Raw genomic sequence first — 8,114 nt, 5'->3', positions numbered from 1 at the left:
CATCTCTACTAAAAATACAAAATTAGCCAGGCGTGGTGGCACATGCCTGTAATCCCAGCTACTTAGGAGGCTGAGGCAGAAGAATCATTTGAACCCAGGAGGCGGAGGTTGCAGTGAACCAAGATCATGCCATTGCACTCCAGCCTGGGCAAGAGCGAGACTCCGTCTCAAAAAAAAAGAAAAAAGAAAGAGAGGGAGATTGGCTGGGACACTGTCCTTAGCAGTTTGTCACACCCCTGTCGGGGAATTTTAAATTGACCAACCCCATCTCTAATAAAAATACAAAAAAAAATTAGCCAGGTGTGGTGGCTCATGCCTGTCATCCCAGCACTTTGGGAGGCCTAAGTGGGCGACTCAGCTGAGGTCAGGAGTTCAAGACTAGCCTGGCCAACATGGCGTAATATCTGTACAAAAATACAGATATTAGCCTGGCATGATGGTGGGTGGCAATCCCAGCTACTCATGAGGCTGAGGTGGGAGAATTGCTTGCCCCTGGGAGGTGGAGGTTGCAGTAAGCCAAGATCGCGCCATTGCACTGAAGCCTGGGCAACAGAGCAAGAATCAGTCTCAAAAAAAAAAAAAAATACAAAAAATTAGCTGGGCATGGTGGTACATGCTTATAGTCCCAGCTACTCGGGAGGCTGAGGCATAAGAATTGCTTGAACTTGGGAGGCAGAAGTTGCAGGGAGCTGAGATCACACCATTGCACTCCAGCCTGGGCAACAAAAAGCAAGACTCCATCTCAAAAAAAAAAAAAAAATGTATATATGTATGTGTCTGTGTGTGTGTGTGTGTGTGTGTATATGCACATGCGCACATTAAAACCCTTTCTCACACTGGGTACATGGAAAAAGGCAATCTTTTGGCAAAAAGTAGGAGATCTACCACTAAATACAGTAGGTCGGGTGCAGTGGCTTACGCCTGTAATCCCAACACTCTGGGAGCCAAGGCGGGTGGATGACAAGGTCAGGAAATTGAGACCATCCTGGCCAAGATGGTGAAACCCTGTCTCTACTAAAAATACAAGAATTAGTTGAGTGTGGAGGCGCGTTCCTGTAATCCCAGCTACTCTGTCGCCCAGGCTGGAGTGCAGTGGCATGATCTCAGCTCATTGGAACCTCTGCCTCCTGGGTTCATGCGATTCTCCTGCCTCAGCCTCCCGAGTAGCTGGGACTCCAGGTACCTGCCACCATGCCTGGCTAATTTTTATTTTTATTTTCATTTTTATTTTTGAGATGGAATTTTGCTCTTGTTGTCCAGGCTGGAGCGTAGTGGCATGATTTCTGCTGACTGCAACCTCCGCGTCCCAGGTTCAAATGATTCTCCTCAGTCTCCTGAGTAGCTGGGATCACAAGTGCCTGTCACCACACCTGGCTAATTTTTGTATTTTTAGTAGAGACAGGGTTTCACCATGTTGGCCAGGCTGGTCTCGAACTGACCTGGTGATCTGCCTGCCTTGGCCTCCCAAAGTGCTGGGATTATAGACGCCAGCCACCGCGCCCAGCCGTTTTGTTTGTTTTGTTTTGTTTTGTTTTTTTGAGACGGAGCCTTACTTTGTCACCCAGGCTGGAGTGCAATGACGTGATCTCGGCTCACTGCAACATCTGCCTCCTGGGTTCAAGCGATTCTCCTGCCTCAGCCTCCTGAGTAGCTGGGACTACAGGCACCCACCACCACGCCTGGCTGATTTTTGCATTTTTATTAGAGACGGAGTTTCACCAAGTTGGCCAGGCTGGTCTTAAACTCCTGACCTCAAATGATTCACCCACCTCGGCCTCCTAACGTGCTGGGATTACAGGTGTGAGCCACTAATGAACCTGGCTAAACATACTAAATTCTTGGTCAGGCGCGGTGGCTCATGCCTGTAATCCCAGCACTTTGGGAGGCTGAGGTGGGCGGATCACGAGGTTAGGAGATTGAGACCTTCCTGGCTAACATGGTGAAACCGCTACTAAAAATACAAAAAAAAATTAGCCGGGCGTCGTGGCGGGCGCCTGTAGTCCCAGCTACTTGGGAGGCTGAGGCGGGAGAATGGCCTGAACCTGGGAGGCAGAGCTTGCAGTGAGCCGAGATCTCGCCACTGCACTCCAGCCTGGGCGACAGAGCGAGACTCCGTCTCAAAAAAAAGAAAAAAAAACTAAATTTTTATTTTCCTGCCAAGGCTCTAAACTCAATCTTGCTTATGCTCTGCTCTCCCCGTTCATGAGGAATGTCAGTATTAGAAGCAGTGAAGATACAGGGCACCCCATGCAGACCTCGTGTGATGGGAAAGGTGGGAACAAGAGAGGAATTGCCGTCTGCAGTAAATGACGTTTATTGCTGACAGGCAAGGGGAAACGTCTCGCCCACCACACTGGCAACCACGGCCTACTGGCTATTAAGTATGTGGGTTCCATGGTCAGCCGGTCCTGGTTTCTGCTTTCTGGGGACTTCTTAGCTGTTAGCCTATAGGTAGTTGATGTCCCCTGTCTGAGTTTTGTTTACTTCCTATGTAAAGAGTAGTCCCTCTGTATTAATACCATGATGATGTTTGTAGTTATTACCCATCCCCCAACACACTCTCTCCCTTTCAGGCACTTAGCAAACACTCAATAAGTTCAGCAAATATTTGCTGAGTACCTATTGTGTGCTACATACTTTTGTAGGGATAAGGTATGCAGTGATTAATAAAATGGACAGGCCGGGCGCGGTGGCTCAAGCCTGTAATCCCAGCACTTTGGGAGGCCGAGGCGGGCGGATCACGAGGTCAGGAGATCGAGACCATCCTGGCGAACACAGTGAAACCCCGTCTCTACTAAGAAATACAAAAAATAGCCGGGCGAGATGGCGGGCGCCTGTGGTCCCAGCTACTCGGGAGGCTGAGGCCGGAGAATGGCGTGAACCCGGGAGGCGGAGCCTGCAGTGAGCTGAGATCCGGCCACTGCACTCCAGCCTGGGCAACAGAGCGAGACTCCGTCTCAAAAAAAAAAAAATAAATAAAAAAATAAAAAAATAAAATAAAATAAAATGGACAATTTCCAATATTGTGTTGTGATGAAAACAAAACTGATGTGGTGGGGCCAGCACACTGAGAGGCCGAGGTGGGATGATCGCTTGAGCAACCTGGGCAACAAAGCGAGACTTCATCTCTACAAAAAAAAAAATTAAAAATTAGCTATGCGTGGTGGCACATGCCTATAGTCTTAAGCTACTTGGGATCCTGAACCAGGAGGTTCACTGGAGCCCAGTTCAAGGCTGCAGTGAGCTATGATGGCACCACTGTACTCCAGCCTGGGTGACAGAGTGAGACCCCATCTCAAAACAAAAAACAACCTCGGCTGGGCCAGGCATGGTGGCTCACGCCTGTAATCCCAGCACTTTGGGAGGCCGAGGTAGGTGGAACACGAGATCAGGAGTTCGAGCCAACATGCTGAAACCTGGCCAACATGCTGAAACCCTATCTCTACTAAAACCCTATCTCTACTAAAAATACAACAACAACAACAAATTTAGTTAGACATGGTGGTGTGTGCTTGTAATCCCAGCTACTCGGGAGGATAAGGCAGGAGAATTGCTTGAACCTGGGAGATGGAGGTTACAGTGAGCTGAGATCTCACCACTGCACCCCAGGCTGGGTGACAGACCAAGAATCTGTCCAAAAAAAAAAAAAAAAAAAAAGTCCTGATGTGAAGGGGGTGGTGGGGCTGGGAACAGTAATGAGTGGTCCAGAAAACCCCTCTGAGAAGGTGCATTTGAGCTGAGTTCATGGTGCTTAGTGTTGGGTTTGTAGACATGGCACAGACCTAGTCTTCATCCCTGACAAACTCCTCCCTGGCCCCAAGCCTGTGTGTGTCCATTCTCTTCTAAAAAACGCTTGGACTTGCCTGTCTAGAGGTGAGGGTCCCTGGGAGCAAGGCAGACCCTCTGGAGAAGGATGCTCAGCCTGTGGATCTCTGAAGCACACTTTGGAGGTGAGAGATGAAAAAAAAGAGGCCGGGCGCAGTGCCTCACCTCTGTAATCCCAGCACTTTGGGAGGCTGAGGTGGGTGGATCACTTGAGGTCAGGAGATCGAGACCAGTGTGGCCAATATGGTGAAACCCCGTCTCTACTAAATATACAAAAATTAGCTGGGCATGGTGGCACGTGCCTGTAGTCTCAGCTACGTGGAGGCTGAAGCAGAAGAACTGCTTGAACCTGGAAGGCGGAGGTTGCACTAAGCCAAGATTGCACCACTGCACTCCAGCCTGGGTGACAGAGCGAGATTCTGTCTCAAAAGTCTAAAAAAATTAAAAAAAATTTGTGCTGCTCAGTGACCCTGTTCCTGTGGCTGCAATATGGAGGGAGAGTACAAAGTGGGGGTATATCCAGCTGCTATGTTGTGAGCTGTCTGTAGAGGTCCATGTGTCAAGAAAACTGAGGACAGAGGCCCTCAGTCCAGTTCCCACAAACAACTGAATCTCCACAACAGCTGCCTGAATGGGCTTGGAAGCAGTCCTCCCACAGTTCAGCCTTCAGATGAAACTGTACCCCTGGCTGACAGGCTGATTGCAGCCTTATAGCAGACTTTGAGCCTGAGATATTCGACCCACAGAAAAGTTGATAATTTTGGTCTTTTTTTTTTCTAAACAGGGTCTTGCTCTGGAGTGCAGTGGCATGATCATGGCTCACTGCAGCCTCTACCGCCTGGGTTCAAGTGGTCCTCCCACCTCAACCTCCTGAGTGGCTGGGACTATAGGTGTGTACCACCATGCCCAGCTAGTTTTTCTTTTTTTTTCTTTTTGTAGCTATGAGGGTCTCGCTGTGTTACCCAGGCTGGTCTCAAATTTTTAGGCTTTAGCAATCCTCCTGTCTCAGCCTCCCAAAGTGCTGGGATTACAGGCATGAGCCACTGCACTGCGCCAATGTTGGCCTTAGGCTAAGTATGCGACAGGAGATATCTGCATTGGGCTTTGGGAATTGAAGTCACTTCTACTTCTTTGTGGCTTCATCAGTAATATGGGGCAGGGGGCACAGTCCCCACAGCTGATTCTTGAGTGTTCTTTCTGAGTATCCTTAATACTTCACACACTATCATATATCTGAACTTTATTCATTGATTATCTCCCCTTTATTTTTCATTCCTTGATGAATCTCCAGGGTCTGGATCAAGGCCTAGCATACTTTATGTACTCATGAAATCTTTAATGAATGAAGAAATGATTTTTTTTTTTTTTTTTTGAGACAGGAGTCTCACTCTGCCACCCAGGCTGGAGTGCAGTGGCATGATCTTGGCTCATTGCAACCTCCACCTCCCAGTTTCAAGCAATTCTCCTGCCTCAGCCTCCTCAGTCCCTGTAGCTGGGACTACAGGCACGTGCCACTACGCCTGACTCATTTTTGTATTTTTTAGTAGAGACAGGGTTTCACCATATTGACCAGGCTGGTCTCAAGCTCCTGACCTTGTGACCTGACTGCCTTGGCCTCCCAAAGTGCTGAGATTATAGGTGTGAGCCACCGCGCCCAGCTGATTTTTTTTTTTTTTTTGAGACAGGATCTCACTCTCTCATCCAGGCTGGAGTGCAGTGGCATGGCTCACTGCAGCCTCCACCTCCCAGTTTCAAGCGATTCTGGTTTGGCCTCCCAAGTAGCTGGGACTACAGGTGTGCACCACCACGCCTGTCTAATTTTTGTATTTTCACCATGTTGGCCAGGTTGGTCTCAAAACTCCTAACCTCAAGTGATCCGCCTGGCTTAGCCTCCCAAAGTGGTGGGATTACAAGAGTAAGCCACCATGCCTGGCCTGAATGAAGAAATAATTTTTTTTTTTTTTTAAGGCAGAGTTTCACTCTTGTTGCCCAGGCTGGAGTGCAATGGCACTATCTCGGCTCACCACAACCTCTGACTCCCAGGTTCAAGCAATTCTCCTGCCACAGCCTCCCTAGTAGCTGGGATTATAGGCATGTGCCACCATGCCCAGCTACTTTTTTTGTATTTTTAGTAGAGATGGGGTTTCTCCATGTTGGTCAGGCTGGTCTAGAACTCCTGACCTCAGGTGATCCACCCGCCTCGGTCTCTCAAAGTGCTGGGATTACAGGCATGAGCCATTGCTCCAGGCCAAGAAATAATTTTTTAAAAAGGGTTTTAAAGTGGGGCCGGGTGCAGTGGCTCACACATGTAATCCCAACACTTTTGGAGGCCAAGGCGGGTGGGTCACTTGAGTTCAGGAGTTAGACACCAGCCTGACCAACATGGTGAAACCCCATCTCCACTAAAAATACAAAATTAGCTGGGCGTGGTGGCGCAGGCCTGTAATCCCAGCTACTTGGGAGGCTGAGGCAGGAGAATCACCTGAACCCGGGAAGGGGAGGTTGCAGGGAGCTAAGATTGCACCATTGCACTCCAGCCTGGGCAACAAAAGCGAAACAACGTCTCAAAAAAAAAAAAAAAAAAAAAATTGCATTTCGAAGCCAGGTGCAGTGGCTCACACTTATAGTCACGGCTACTTAGGAGGCCGTGGTGGGAGGATTAGCTTGAGCCCAGTCATTCAAGGCTGAGTGAGCTGTGACTGTGACACTGTACTCCAGTCTGGGCGACAGAGTGAGACCCTGTCTGTGAAAAAAAATCTTTCGGGCCAGGCGTGGTGACTCACGCCTGTAATCCCAGCATTTTGGGACACCGAGGCAGGTGGATCACCTGAGGTTGGGAGTTCGAGACCAGCCTGGCCAACATGGAGAAACCCTGTCTCTACTAAAAATACAAAAATAGCTGGGCATAGTGGTGCATGCCTGTAATCCCAGCTACTCGGGAGGCTGAGGCAGGAGAATTGCTTGAATCCGGGGCAGAGGTTGCAGTGAACCGAGATAGTACCACTGCAATATGAGACTCCATCTCAAAAAAAAAAAAAAAAAAGATAGCATAGCAATGGCTGTGGGCCTGGATACAAGTCTTAGCCCCTCCACTTCTCCACTTCCTGGCTCTGTAAGCCTTAGACAAGTTCCTTAACTCCACACTTTCATTTCCATGTAACAAGGGGTTATAGGCCAGGCATTGGTGGCTCATGCCTGTAATCCCAGTGCTTTGGGAGGCTGAGGCGGGAGGATCGCTTGGGGACATGAGCTCAAGACCAGCCCAGGCAGTATAGTAAGGCACTGGCTCTAGAAAAATAAAAATAAATCATCCAAGAATGGTGACCCGCCTACTATTCTACTCAGGAGGCTGAGGGGGGAGGATTTCGTGAGCCCAGGGGTTCAAGGATGCAGTGAGCGATGATCACATCACTGTACTTCAGCCTGAGCAACAGCAAGATCCTGTCTCAAAAAATTAAATTAGGCTGGGCTTGGTGGCTCATGCCTGTAATCCCAGCACTTTGGAAAGCCACGGTGGGCAGATTGCTTGAGCCCAGGAGATTGAGACGAGGTTGGGCAACATGACGAAACCCTGTCTCTACCAAAAATACAAAAAATTAACTGAGCATAATGGTGCATGTCTGTGGTCCCAGCTACTCGGGAGGCTGAGGTGGGAGGACTGCTTGAGCCCAGGAAATAGGGGCTGCAGTGAACCAGGATCATGCCACTGTACTCCAACCTGGGCAACAGAGCAAGACCCTACCTCAAAATAATTATTGTAAAAAAATGTATTAATCGGGCATAGGTGGCTAGTGCCTGTAGTCCCAGTTACTCAGGAGGCTGAGGTGGGAGGATTGCCTGAGTCTAGGAGGTTGAGGCTGCAGTGAGCCACAATGGCACCATTGCACTCCACCTGGGCAACAGGGTGAGACCCTGTCTCAAAAAAGAAAGGGAGGGTTTATAATCACTCCTGACATGATACAGAGTATCCATTTGAGTTCATAAGATAAATACGTACTTGGTGAATGCTCTATAACTACTGGCCTTTTTTATTGTTCCCATTTTACATATAAGGATGCTGAGGCTCTGTGAGGAGAAATAGCTTAGCCCAGGTCATCCAGTGGGAAGCAGCTGGTGCAGATAAACAGTGATCGTGGTGGGACATTGCCTAGCCTAAGGTTCAGCATACAATATTCAGTCAGTACTCCAGGGCTGAGCTGTTTCTGGTCATCAAAGGGCTGCCTTGTTCTCCTGCCCCACAGCACAGGAAATTCCAAGGTGATTTTCCTTACAGGCTCCTCCTGCTTCTG

This window comes from Theropithecus gelada, chromosome 19 (assembly GCF_003255815.1).
Source record: "Theropithecus gelada isolate Dixy chromosome 19, Tgel_1.0, whole genome shotgun sequence".
Classification (NCBI taxonomy): Eukaryota; Metazoa; Chordata; class Mammalia; order Primates; family Cercopithecidae; genus Theropithecus; species Theropithecus gelada.
The sequence above is the reverse complement of the archived record's forward strand: the minus strand, read 5'-3'. Positions refer to the sequence as shown.